This window comes from Phocoena sinus, chromosome 20 (genome assembly GCF_008692025.1).
Source record: "Phocoena sinus isolate mPhoSin1 chromosome 20, mPhoSin1.pri, whole genome shotgun sequence".
NCBI lineage: Eukaryota > Metazoa > Chordata > Mammalia > Artiodactyla > Phocoenidae > Phocoena > Phocoena sinus.
This window is the reverse complement of record NC_045782.1, coordinates 12768100-12783343: the sequence shown is the minus strand read 5'-3', so window position 1 is coordinate 12783343 and position 15244 is coordinate 12768100. Positions and strand designations below refer to the sequence as shown.

General features: G+C 37.3%; 1 protein-coding gene and 1 non-coding gene across 5 annotated transcripts in view; one reads left to right on the top strand and one right to left on the bottom strand.

The window, feature by feature from the left end:
* The window catches only part of SMG6 (SMG6 nonsense mediated mRNA decay factor), a 234875-nt gene that overhangs the window by 44711 nt on the left and 174920 nt on the right, over positions 1-15244 (bottom strand). The gene's annotated exons all lie outside the window — the stretch shown is intronic.
* LOC116746546 lies at positions 12919-13027 on the top strand. The gene has a single exon (XR_004347797.1). It is a non-coding gene; the product is annotated as a U6 spliceosomal RNA (small nuclear RNA).

Genomic DNA, 15244 nt, shown 5'->3' with positions numbered 1-15244 from the left:
AGACTGGTAAAAGAAACAAACTTTCATCAATAGTAGAAGTAGTAAACTATGGTGTACTTATACAACAAAATACTACACAGCAATAATGAGGAATGAACTACTCTTACATGTAATAACATGAATAAATCTCTCATAGATTGTGTTGAACAAAAGAAACAAAGGGGGGGACTTCACTGGTGGTCCACTGGCTAGGACTCCAAGCTCCCAATGCTGGGGGCCCAGGTTTGATCCCTGTCAGGGAACTAGATCCTGCATGCCGCAACTAAAGATTCTGCACGCTGCAATTAAGGGTCCCATATGCCACAACAAAGACCTGGTGCACCCAAATAAATAAATAAATATTTTAAAAACAAACAAACAGACAAACAAAGGGTATGTACTATATGATTCCATTTATGTACTGTTCAAAAACAGGCAAAACTAATGGATAGTGAATGAGATCAGAATAACTGTTACCTGTGTAACGGAGAGTATTAATGAGAGGGGGCATAAAGGAGCCTGCTGGGATCTGAGAAATATTCTGTATCTTGAGCTGGGTGGCAGTTAGCATGTCTTTTTTCTTTTCTTTGCAGGATATTTCTTTAATTCAGATCATGCAATTTTGGAAATAGGTATAAGTCACATTCAACAATATCTTTTATTAATAATACAGATGACATTTTTTAAAACATCTTTATTGGAGTATAATTGCTTTACAATGTTGTGTTAGTTTCTGCTGTATAACAAAGTGAATCAGCTATACGTATACATATAACCATATGTAAAAATATACTGAGCTCAAACTTAAAAGTAGTGCATATTACTTAATGAAGGTTAAACCTCAATAAAAAAGTAAAAAACAAAAAAACACACAAAAAACACACAGAGTAAACTGCATTTCAATCTAGATTTTGGCAGTCATATTAGAAAATGATCAGGAAAAAATACAGGTAAGGCTATAAGCAGCAGTTAAATATAGTAATAGAAAACCAAATTAGTGAAATGAATGACTTCGTTGAGCCTCTTCTACAATACAAAAGAAAATATAGAGATGAAAATAATGGTGGGGGGAGTAAAGACATGAAAATAGAACCCTAATCTTTAAAAGCTATTCCAGAAAGATCAAGACTGACAGGAGAAGAGCAATTATTTTAAAAAATGAGAATGGAAAGGGGGGGAAAAAAAAAGGAAAAGTAAACTTTCCTGAGTGAATAAGGCCTGAATATTCAAAGGACATGCTAAAAAACTTAATAACGGGAGACCAACATTAGAGTTGGCAAAAAAAGTGGGTTTGGGGGGGCTTTGTTTTATTATTTTTTTAAATGAATCTGAAACTTCATTTGTATTCAATGGGAAAGAGTGCTGTGATCAATTATTAATGCCTGTCTTTGGCACAGAATGAAAGCATATTTATCAGACATTTGCCATCCTTGACCCAGACATACCCTGGTTCAGTCTTTAGTTTCCAAGGACAACGAGAAAAAATAATCCTGTAAGCATTAAAACAAACAAAAAAACAAACAACAAAAACCCCACACAAATCTGATTGGCCTCAGGCTCGACTTTTGTGCCCCCAAACTGCCCCATTCATGTAGAAGGGCAAAAGACAGACATTCTCAGATAAACTAAGACTTAGAAACATAATAAACATTTTTCTTTCAGAAAAAATACTACTTAAATATGTATCCCAGTATAACAAGATATTAGAAAAAAATTGAGACCACTGTTAAAAAAAAATCAAGAACATCTTCAACAAATAAAAGGCATTTAGAAAAAAAGAGAGGAGCACACCAGTCAGAATGGCCATCATCAAAAAATCTACAAATAATAAATGCTGGAGATGGTGTAGAGAAAAGGGTATCCTCTTGCACTGTTGGCGGGAATGTAAATTGATACAGCCACTATGGAGCACAGTATGGAGGTTCCTTAAAAAACTAAAAATAGAACTACCATATGACCCAGCAGTCCCACTACTGGGCATATACCCTGAGAAAACCATAATTCAAAAAGAGTCATGTACCCCAATGTTCATTGCAGCTCTATTTACAATAGCCAGGACATGGAAGCAACCTCAGGGTCCATCGACAGATGAATGGATAAAGAAGATGTGGCACATATATACAATGGAATATTACTCAGCCATAAGAAGAAACGAAATTGAGTTATTTGTAGTGAGGTGGATGGACCTAGAGTCTGTCATACAGAGTGAAGTAAGTCAGAGATAGAAAAACAAATACCGTATGCTAACATATATACATGGAATCTAAAAAAAAAAAAAAAAAAGGTTCTGAAGAACCTAGAGGCAGGACAGGAATAAAAACGCAGATGTAGAGAATGGACTTGAGGACACAGCAGGTGGAGGGGGAGGGTAAGCTGAGATGAAGTGAGAGAGTGGCATGGACATATATACACTATCAAATGTAAAACAGGTATCTAGTGGGAAGCAGCCGCATAGCACAGGAAGGTCAGCTCGGTGCTTTGTGACCACCTAGAGGGGTGGGATAGGGAGGGTGGGAGGGAGATGCAAGAGGGAGGGGATATGGGGATATACGTATACATATAGCTGATTCACTTTGTTATACAGCAGCAACTAACACAACAATGTAAAGCAATTATACCTCAATAAACATGTTAAAAAAATAAATAAAAATTTAAAAAGGGAGGTGGGAGAACTGTTATACATGAAAAGACCCTTAAGAGACATATCAACCAAACACAAAGTATGAAGCTTGCTTAGATTTTAATTCTGACAAACCCATTGTGAAATGATATTTTGGAGATAATCTGAAGAATTTGAAAATAGACTATATGATATTAACAAATTATTAATTTTGATATGTATAATAATGTTATGTTATGCTAGAAAGAAAGCCTTACAAGTTAGACATATTTACTGAGTATTTTCCGTTATAATGAATGGAAGTTGATTTAAAACCTCCAAGAACAAAAATCTGGCAGGGGGACAAAGAGAATGATTGAAAAAATATTGGCAAAATGTTGACAACTGTTTAACTTACGTGGTGATTCATTAAACTATTCTCTTTACTTTTCTTGTAGTCTGAAAATTTCAACAGTAAAAGGTAAAAACAAAAAAACCCCAAACAACAAAAACTAACCAAACAAAACCCAGGAACATAGTAGATAAATTGTATTAAAAAACAAATGGCAGGGCTTCCCTGGTGGCGCAGTGGTTGGGAGTCCGCCTGCCAATGCTGGGGACGTGGGTTCGTGCCCTGGTCCGGGAGGATCCCACATGCCGCGGAGCGGCTGGGCGCGTGAGCCATGGCCGCTGGGCCTGCGCGTCCAGAGCCTGTGCTCCGCAACGGGAGAGGCCACAGTGGTGAGAGGCCCACGTACCACAAAAAAAAAAAAAAAAAAAAAAAAAAATGGCATAAAGCAAAAAGAGTAAAAGATACTTAATTCTATAAAAGTGATGTTAATAGGATTCTTAAACAGTGCAAATGTCAAAAAGTACTCTTCAGAGAAAAGATACACAATGTACACACAATGTACACACACTGTAAAAACATTTAATGATAATAGGGTTGAGAGTATGTAGTGGTTAATCTGGACCTACAGCATATGTTTGAATTACTGGATATATGACCTTAGTTAAAAACCTGAACCTTTTTGTGTCTCATTTTTCTTCATCTATAAAATGGGGATAATGACAGTACTTACACAGGTAGAGTTGCTGGGAAGATTAAATCCTGGCACATTGTAAACCTTCAATAAATAGCTACTATTATCTAAAATCTCACTGATACCTATACTAACTAGGAAATGGAGAAGTGGTAAGAAAAGGAGGAAGCAGGAAGTCCTACATTTACACACGGGGGTGCGTGGCAGAAACTGCTACTTGTTTCCCATTATCTGCTCTCCTTCTCTTCCTCTGTAATAAAACTCTTGATTTTTAGCTGTGCATATGGTCTACCTAGAATAAAAATATTTCCCAGTCTACACTGCAGCTAGGTTTGGCCACGTGACTCAGTTCTGGCCAATAGAATATAGGCAGTAATGTGCATGAACTCCCAGGAAAGGCCCTTAAAGAAAAAGACATCTATTTTTTTTTTTTAAATGCATTCCTTCTTTAACTGTTTCTACTTCACACAGGCTTGCATACAGATGAGGTGGCTGGCATTCCAACAGCCATCTTAGACTATGAGGGGTCCTTGGAAATGAAAACCATGTATAGCAGAGCAACAAAATAGAAAGAAACTTGGTCCATGACACCATGGAGCGCCAAACCAGAAAACCTCTGGTTTTGAGAGGGAAATGTATTTCTATCTTATTTAAGTTACTGTTATTTTGGGATTTTCTGCATCTTACAGCTGAACATAATCCTAACTAAAATGAGAGACAGTTCTATCCTATTTAATTGTTCTACTTGATAAGTAGAGAAAAAGAACTTAAAGTATTTTATTTTAAAAATCAGAGATAAGTGGAATTAAAATGCCATGAGCATAGTGGTGTTGGTTGCACAACACTATGAATGTTCTAAATGCCACTGAATTCTTCACTTTAAATGGTTAATTTTTATGTTACATAAATTCATATAATTTCACCTCAATAAATTAAATCTTTAAAAATACCCCAAAGTAGGGCTTCCCTGGTGGCACAGTGGTTGAGAGTCCGCCTGCCGATGCAGGAGACATGGGTTCGTGCCCCGGTCCGGGAAGATCCCACATGCCACGGAGCGGCTGGGCCCGTGAGCCATGGCCGCTGAGCCTGCGCGTCCAGAGCCTGTGCTCCGCAACGGGAGAGGCCACAACAGTGAGAGGCCCGCGTACCGCAAAAAAACAAAAAAACCCCCCAAAAAACCCAAAGTAGAAATTAGTAACAAAAGTTTAAGAAATCCAACTATAAAAACAAAACTCCCAAATAACTTTAGAATCAAAGAGAAAAAATCAAAATGACAATTAAAGACTACTTAGAAAATGGTCATTAGAACAGTACACATCTCAATGAATTAGAATGTGGCCAAAGTATTAGTAATCTCATATTCAAAGCCATAAAGCTTTTAAGTAAACTAATAAGAAACAAATGAACGCAGAAGATCCAACACAAGTAGGAGAACAAAACAAGTCTAAGAAAAATAAGAGGAAGAAAATAAAGATACAAATAAAAATTAATGAATTAGAAGACAATAAATATAAGAGCTAGTTTTTAAAAACTAAGAAACACATACTGCTAACAAATTTAAGAAAAAAATCAAAGAACACAGAAATTAAATTAGAAATGGAAAGCAGATTTATAACAAATCCTTAATTTTTAATTAGTGAAGAGATATCAGAAATGTGAAGGAACTTCCCTGGTCGTCCAGTGGTTAAGAATCCGCCTTCCAACGCAGGGAACATGGGTTCGATCCCTGGTCGGAGAACTAAGATCCCACATGCTGCGGGGCAACTAAGCCCACATGTTGCAACAAAGAGGCCACACGCTGCAATGAAAGATCCTGTGTGCTGCAACTAAGAGCCAACACAGCCCCCAAAATAAATAAATAAATAATTTTTTTAAAATGTGAAGATTTTAGAGAAATGGATGATTTTCTGGATAATGTCAGTCAACAAAATTGACACAAGAAGTGATAAAAATGTTCCATATCCTCATTGTGGTGATATTTACACTACTGTATACTTTTGTCAAAACTCATCTAACTGAACACTTAAAATTGTTGAACTATTTATTATATGTATTTATGTTATATCTCAATAATCCTGCCTAAAAATTTGATGCAAGAACTAAGGAATCTTAAAAAACACATAACAAAGGAAGAAACAGAAACAGGAAGTGTCAAAGGTTTTCTTTCCAAAACTATTAGAGGCTGAGATGCCTTTATAGGTAAGTTCCTTCAGTTCATTTACCTATTCAGCCAATAATATTTATTAATGGTATGGGGAGGGACCCATTCTCCAGGCACTGTTCTAAACACTGGGGAGTAATACAGTAAATAAAACCACAGATTTTACATTCTACTGGGGGACAATAAATAGGCAAAGCAAAAACAAAACAAAAACCAATTGCCAGGTAGGTGATGGTAAGTGTTAAGAAGAAAAATAAAGTCCAGTGACGGGACAGAGAGTGCCTGGGGTAGACTGTTCATTTCTATAGATTACTGGTAAAAAACTTTCTGATAAGGCTGGCTCATGAACAGGAATCTGAAGGACATTAGGAAGTAAACTATGCAGGGGGGTAACAGCAGAACAGAAGCGCAAAGGCCCAGAGGCATGAGTTGTTTGGCATGATTAAAGAATGAGCAGGCCAGTTTGACCAGTGAAGAATAAGTGAATAGGAGAGTGGCAGGAGATGAGGTCAGAAAGGATGTAAGCCTTGGTAAGGGCTTGATATCTTTTTTTTTTTTTTTTTTTTAATTTTATTTATTTATTTATTTTTGGCTGTGTTCGGTCTTCGTTTCTGTGCGAGGGCTTTCTCTAGTTGCGAGAGCGGGGGCCACTCTTCATCTCAGTGCACGGGCCTCTCACTGTCGCGGCCTCTCCCGTTGTGGAGCACAGGCTCCAGACGCGCAGGCTCAGTAGTTGTGGCGCACGGGCCTAGCCGCTCCGCGGCATGTGGGAATCCTCCCAGACCAGGGCTCGAACCCGTGTCCCCTGCATTGGCAGGCAGACTCTCAACCGCTGCGCCATCAGGGAAGCCCAGGGCTTGATATCTTTTATGAGTGAGATAGGAATCCTCTGAAGGGGCTTAACACCACTGGTTAACCAGTGGTGTTAACCAGTCCAGCTTACCTCTTAAAAGATCACACTGGCTGCTGTGTTGAGACTACACTAAAGGGGGGCAAAGATCACAACGTGCCTACAGTAATTGTTTAAGCAAGAGAAGGTAACATTTTGGACAAGGGTGGTACTACTAGAAATGGTTAAATGGCTGGATTCTGTACAGATTACAAAGGTAGAGTGAAAGGACGACTGCTGAGAGGCTGAAGGTAGAGTATGAGAGAGAGAGTCAAGAAGGACTCTTTAAGTAATACACACTATATACTTGCCAGGTCACAGAAAAAGAAAAGCTGCTTCCCATTTCTTTGTATGAAGTCAGTACACCCAAATACTCCAACAATCAAAGAAAAAACAGCAAAGACAGAAAAGAGAGGCCAGGCCCACTACGGAAATGGATGTAAATATCCTAGGTAAAACCATAGCAAATCAAATGTAGCAGACCATTAAAATATAACACAAGGGCTTCCCTGGTGGCGCAGTGGTTGAGAGTCCACCTGCCGACGCAGGGGACACGGGTTCGTGCCCCGGTCCAGGAAGAACCCACATGCCGCGGAGCGGCTGGGCCCGTAAGCCATGGACGCTGGGCCTGCGCGTCTGGAGCCTGTGCTCTGCAACGGGAGAGGCCACAACAGTGAGAGGCCCGCATGCAGCAAAAAAAAAAAAAAAAAAAAAAAATATATATATATATATATATATATAACCCAAATAGTGTTCATCCCAGTAAGAAAATGACAAGTCAAGTTTAGAAAACATTAATTTAACACATCACATATAAAGAAGATGTGAAAAAAACTATAAGAAACACAAATACATGGAGGCTAAACAGTGCACTACTAAATACCCAACAGATCACTGAAGAAATCAAAGAAGAAATTAAAAAATACATAGAAACAAATGACAGTAAAAACACAACTACCCAAAACCTATGGGACGCAGCAAAAGCAGTTGTAACAGGGAAGTTTATAGCAATTCAATCTCACCTCAAGAAACAAGAAAAATCTCAAATAAACAATCAAACCCTACACCTAAAGCAACTAGAGAGAGAAAAACAAGGAAAACCCAAAGTCAGTAGAAGGAAAGAAATCATAAAGATCAGAGCAGAAATAAATGAAATAGAAATGAAGAAAACAATAGCAAAGATCAATAAAACTAAAAGCTGGTTCTTTGAGAAGATAAACAAAATTGATAAACCCTTAGCTAGACTCAGCAAGAACAAAAGGGAGAGGATGCACAGAAATAAAATTAGAAGTGCAAAAGGAGAAGTCACAACCGACACTGCAGAAATACAAAGGATTACAAGAGACTACTACAAACAACTATATGCCAGTAAAATGGACAACCACAAAGAAATGGACAAATTCTTGGAAAGGTACAATTTTCCAAGACTGAACCAGGAAGAATTAGCAAATATAAACAGACCTATCACAAGTAATGAAATTGAAACCATAATTAAAAATCTTCCACAAACAGAAGTCCAGGACCAGATGGCTTCACAGGCTAATTCTGTCAAATATTTAGAGAACAGCTAACACCGATCCTTCTCAAACTATTCCAAAAAATTGCAGAGGGAGGAACACTCCCAAATTCATTCTATGAAGCCACCATCACCCTGATACCAAACCCAGAAAAAGATATCACAAAAAAAGAAAATTATAGACCAATATCACTGATGAACATAGATGCAAAAGTAATGAACAAAATACTAGCAAACAGAATCCAACAGCACATTTAAAAGATCATACACAGGGACTTCCCTGGTGATGTAGTAGTTAAGAATCTGCCTGGCAATGCAGGGGACGGGGGTTCGAGCCCTGGTCTGGGAAGATCCCACATGCCGCGGAGAAACTAAGCCTGTGTGCCACAGCTACTGAGCCTGCGCTCTAGAGCCCGCAAGCCACAACTACTGAGCCCACATGCCACAACTATGAAGCTGCACACCCAGAGCCCGTGCTCTGCAACAAGAGAAATGACTGCAATGAGAAGCCCGCACACCACAACAAAGAGTAGCCCCTGCTCTCCACAACTAGAGAAAGCCTGCGCACAGCAACAAAGACCCAACGCAGCCAAAAATAAATAAATTTAAAATAAATAAATAAATTTATTTTTTAAAAAAAGGATCATATACCATTATCAAGTTTGATTTATCCCAGGGATTCAAGGATTCTTCAATATATGCAAATCAATCAATGTGATACACCACATTAACAAATTAAGGAATAAAAACCACATGATCATCTCAATAGATGCAAAAAAGCTTCTGACAAAATTCAACACCCATTTATGATAAAAGCCTTCCAGAAAATGGGCATAGAGGGAACCTACCTCATAATAAAGGCCATATATGACAAACCCATAGCAAGCATCACAAGCAATGGTGAAAAACTGAAAACATTTCCACCAAGATCAGGAACAAGACAAGGATGTCCACTCTTGCCACTCTTATTTAACATAGTTTTGGAAGTCCTAGCCACAGCAATCAGAGAAGAAAAAGTAATAAAAGGAATATAAATTGGAAAAGAATAAGTAAAACTGTCACTATTTGTCAATGACATGACACTATACATAGAAAATCCTAAAGATGACACCAGAAAACTACAAGAACTAATCAATGAATTTGGTAAGGTTGCAGGATATAAAATTAATGCACAGAAATCTCTGGCATTCCTATATATCAACAATGAAAAATCAGAAAGAGAAATTAAGGAAACAATCCCATTTACCACTGCAATAAAAAGAATAAAATACCTAGGGATAAACCTGCCTAAGGAGGTGAAAGACTTGTACTCAGAAAACTATAAAACACTGATGAAAGTAATCAAAGATGACATACACAGATGGAGAAATACACCATGTTCTTGGATTGGAAGACTCAACATTGTGAAAATGACTATACTACCTGAAGCAATCTACAGAGTCAATGCAATCCCTATCAAACTACCAATGGCATTCTTCACAGAATTAGAACAAAAACATCTTACAATTCGTATGGAAACACAAAAGACCCTGAATAGCCAAAGCAAACTTGAGAAAGAAAAACAGAGTTGGAGGAATCAGGCTCCCTGACTTCAAACTATACCACAAAGCTACAGTAATCAAGACAGTATGGTACTGGCACAAAAACAGAAATATAGATCAGGGGTACAGCACAGAAAGCCCAGAGATAAACCCACGCACATATGGTCACTTAATTTACAACAAAGGAGGCAAGAACATACAATGGAGAAAAGACAGCCTCTTTAATAAGTGGTGCTGGGAAAACTGGACAGCTACATGTAAAAGAATGAAATTAGGTTGGTTCCATGTCCTGGCTATTGTAAACAGTGCTGCTGTGAATATTGTGGTGCATGTCTCTTTCTGAATTATGGTTTTCTCAGGGTATATGCCCAGTAGTTGGATTGCTGGGTCATATGGTAGTTCTACTTTTAGTTTTTTAAGGAACCTCCATACTGTTTTCCATAGTGGTTGTATCAATTTACATTTTCACCAGCAGTGTAGGAAGGTTCCCTTTTCACCACACCCTTTCTAGCATTTAGTGTTTCTAGCTTTTTTGATAATGACCATTCTGACCGGCGTGAGGTGATACCCCATTGTAGTTTTGATTTGCATTTCTCTAATAATTAGTGATGTTGAGCATCTTTTCACGTGCCTCTTGGCCATGTGTATGATGAAATGTCTATTTCATCGTAGAAAAAATGTCTATTTAGGTAGTCCTGCCCATTTTTTAGCTGGACTGTTTTTTTGATATTGAGCTCCATGAGCTGTTTGTATATTTTGGAGATTAACCCTTTGTCTGTTGTTTCATTTGCAAATATTTTCTCCATTCTGAGGGTTGTCTTTTTGTCTTGTTTATGGTTTCCTTTGCTGTGCAAAAGCTTTTAAGTTTAATTAAGTCCCACTTTTTTTTTTTTTTTCCACTTGTTTATTTTTGTTTTTATTTCTATTACTCTAGGAGGTGGGTCAAAAAAGATTTTGCTGTGCTTTATGTCAAAGAGTGTTTTTCCTATGTTTTCCTCTACATGTTTTATAGTGTCTGGTCTTACATTTAAGTCTTTAATCCATTTGGAGTTTATTTTTGTGTATGGTGTTAGGTAGTGTTCTAATTTCACTCTTTTACCACAATGTTCATTGCAGCACTATTTACAATGCCAGGACATGGAACCAACCTAAATGTCCATTGACAGATGAATGGATAAAGAAGATGTGGTACATATATACAGTGGAATATTATTCAGCCATAAAAGGAAACAAAACTGAGTTATTTGTAGTGAGGTGGATGGACTCAGAGTCTGTCATACAGAGTGAAGTAAGTCAGAAAGAGAAAAACAAATACCGTATGCTAACACACATATATGGAATCTAACAACAAAAAAAAAGAAATGGTACTGATGAACCTAGTTGCAGGGCAGGAATAAAGAGACAGACATAGAGAATGGACTTGAGGACATGGGGTGGGAGGGCAAAGCTGGGGTGAAGTAAGAGTAGCATCAACATACATACACTAGTGAATGTAAAATTGTTGGCTGGTGGGAAGCAGCAGCATAGCACAGGGAGATTGGCTCAGTGCTTTGCGATGACCTAGAGGGGTGGGATAGGGAGGGTGGGAGGGAGGCTCAAGATGGAGGGGATGTGGGGACATGTGCATGCATATGGCTGATTTGCTTTGTTGTGCAACAGAAACTAACACAGTATTGTGAAGTAATTGTACTCCAATAAAGATCTATTAAAAATAAGTAAATAAATAAAGAAGATGGGTACATATATATACAATGGAATACTACTCAGCCATAAAAAAGGATGAAATAATGCTGTTTGCAGCAACATGGATGCAACTAGAGATTATCATACTAAGTTAAGTAAGTCAGAAAGAGAAACGCAAGTACCATTTGATATCACTTGTATGTGGAATCTCAAATATGACACAAATGAACCTATTTATAAAATAGAAACAGAATCAGGGACATAGAGAATAGACTGGTGGTTGCCAAGGGGGAGGGAGGTGGGAGAGGGTACAAGTGGTAGTTTGGGATTAGCAAATGCAAACTGGTGTATATAGAATGGATAAACAAAAAGGTCCTACTGTACAGCACACTGAACTATATATAAACCATAACAGAAAAGAATATCAAGAAGAATGTATATATAACTGAGTCACTGTGCTATATAGCAGTAATTAACACAACACTGTAATTCAACTATGCTACACTTCAATAAAAAATAAAAAGAAAAAACACATCACATAAATTAATGAAAGAAATAAGTGATTGGCTAAAAAAAAGAATCAATAAGAGAATGTGACGTGATAGCTGAATATAAACGTTAGCTTTTCCCAAGTACTACGTAGAAGGTGGAATGGAAAAAATTCCATTCATTATAGCAAGAAAATCAATGAAAAAACGTGGAGACATAAAAGAACTGATATCCAGAGAATATTTTGACCTAATAAGAAAACTTATAAAACTTATAACGATGTAAAATTTTCTTCAAAGATATTTTTATTTCTAAAATTTTTATTTATGTATTTATTATTTATTTATTTTGGATGCGCTGGCTTTTTAAAATATAAATTTATTTATTTATTTTATTTTTGGCTGCGTTGGGTCTTTGTTGCTGCACGCAGGCTTTCTCTAGTTGCAGTGAGCAGGGGCTACTCTTTGTTGCGGTGCATGGACTTCTCATTGCGGTGGCTTCTCTTGTTGCACAGCACGGGCTCCAGGCGCGCGGGCTTCAGTAGTTGTGGCATGTGGGCTCAGTAACTGTGGCTTGCGGGCTCTAGAGTGCAGGTTCAGTAGTCGTGGTGCACGGGCTTAGTTGCTCCATGGTATGTGGGATCTTCCTGGACCAGGGCTCAAACCCGTGTCCCTTGCATTGGCAGGCAGATTCTTAACCACTGCGCCACTAGGGAAGTCCCTGCATTGGTTTTTAGTTGCGACATGCGGGATCTTCGCTGCAGCACGTGGGATCTTTTTTTAGTTGCGACATATGGCCTCTTAGTTGTGGCATGAGGACTTCTTTAGTTGCGGTATGCGGACTAATTGAGGCATGTGAACTCTTAGTTGCGGCATGCATGCGGGATCTAGTTCCCTGACCAGGGATTGAACCCAGGCCCCCTGCACTGGGAGCCCAGAGTCTCACCCACTGGACCACCAGCGAAGCCCCCAAAGATATTTTTAAAGTGAATGCAATTCCAATCAAAATACCATGAGGAGTGCTCGTTTTTGGCAGCACATATAGTGAAAACTGGAACAATGGAGAGAAGATTAGCATGACCCCTGCTCAAGGATGATGTGCAAATTTGTGATATGTTTCATATTTTTACTGTATATTTGAAAGTTGCTAAGAGAGTAAATCTCAAAAGTTCTCATCACAAGAAAAAGAAATTTGTAACTGTGTGTGGTAATGGATGTTATCTAGACTTATTGTTGTGATCATTTCACAATATATCTATATATCTAATCATTATATTGTATACCTAAAACTAATATGCTGTATGCTAATTATATCTCAATAAAAAAAATACCATGAGGATTTTTTTGGGGGAGGTGGAGTGGGATTTAAAATTATTCTGAAGTTTGCATAAAGCATAAGTAGGTAGAAAAAGCCAAAGGTATATTGCAATAAAATATATAAAGGAATGTGTGTAAACTCACATCACTAGTATTAAAACACATTACAAAGCTAGAGTAACTAAAACGACAAAGTTATGTTTCAAGAATAGACAAACATAAAACAAAAAAAATTCCTAGAAACACATGCTAGGATGCACTATATCTATCTATACATATAGATTCTAGTATAGTGTATACATATATCTAGTATATGATGAAGCTTAACTTTTAGTTAAGTAGAAACAGAATTATTCAATAAATGATGCTATTTTATAAACTATTTTGAAAAAATTAAGTTACATCATTCAGCAAAATAAATTCAGATAAAAGTTTTAATAATAATTTTTCAAAAAGTAAAATAATGAGAAGAAAATATGATTATTCATTTGGTTTGAGGTTAGGAAGACTTTTTAAAACATAAAAACAAATTTCATAAAGGGAAAACAGAAGATTTAGCTACACAAAATTTTAAATCATTTACATTTGAGAAAGATCCCATAAATAATGGAAGGTAAAAAGTACCTGAGAATTCCTCTTTTAAACATTTTCAAAATCAGTTTATTAATTTTAGTGGTAATTCTCCTTATTTCAAAGACCCATGTTATTTTTGACCTTAAAAAGGAATAACTCAACTTGCTCACTGTATTTATTGTTTACTGGAAAAAATGTTTACTATTCTTGACTCCAAGTGTTATTCTGGCTATTTAAATTAAAAAACAAAAAAACGAACACAACACTGTAAATCAACGATACGCCAATAAAAATTAACTTAAAAAAATCAAAGTGAGACTTAAAGTCTGAAGATTTGCCACCTTTAAGGATATTCAAAAGATTGATTCATGGATTCCAGAAAGCAGAGATCCCAAAACTCTGGTGGTAGAAATAGCTCTAATATACACACGCACAAACTTCTAAATTAGCTGGTGCAGCAATTCTGCTTCCAATATGACTAAGTAAGTTCCTACTGGATTAAATTTCCTGTGAATAACAATGATAAACTCAGGGTAAAATTATAAAAACAAATACCCAAAGGCACTAGAGAATGAACCAAACTAGGCAGATCTGTGAGGGATACTGACACTCAGAAGAAGGAGCTGGGACAGTTGGTGGCACCATACAGCACAGCTAAAACTCTGCTGAAAAATCCAGTCTTTAATAGCCTGAAGAAACAAAGGACAAAATTCAAGACAATCACAGCTGCTAAAAATCAAGGGAGGAAATCCCATAAAGGGGGTAGCCATAGAGAGAGGAAGCCCCATATTCTGTGTATACACAATACTCAAGTTCATGACTGAGTTCTGAATCATGTATGTGTAGATTAAATGTAAAAAACAAACAAACAAACAAAACCCAGACAAACGGAATGGATGTTTGACCTACTGCAGTTTGAGTCCAACCAACTGAAAAGCCTGATACACTGAAGCATCAACTCTCTCTGCAGGAATAAAACAAAATCCACACGACATTTACAATTCCAGGATAAAACCCCCAATTACTCAATATACAAAGAACCAGGAAAATGTGAACTACTCTTTTTTTAAACATTTTTTTATTGAAGTATACTTGATGTATAACTTATAGGTATACAATATAGTGATTCACAATTTGCAATGGTTATACTCCATTTTATAATTATTATAAAATACTGGCTATATTCCCCTTGTTGTACAATATATCCTTGTAGCTTACTTTATACCTAATAGTTTGTACCTCCTAATCTCCTACCCCTATATCGCCCCCCTTCCCTCTCCCCACTGGTAGCGATTTGTCTGTTCTCTGTATCTGTGAGTCTGCTGCTTTTTTGTTATATTCACTAGTTTTGTTTGTTTGTTTTTGTTTTTGGCCATGCCATATGGCATGCAGGATCTTAGTTCCCCAACCTGGGATCAAACCTGTGCCCCCTGCAGTGGAAGCCCAGAGTCTTAA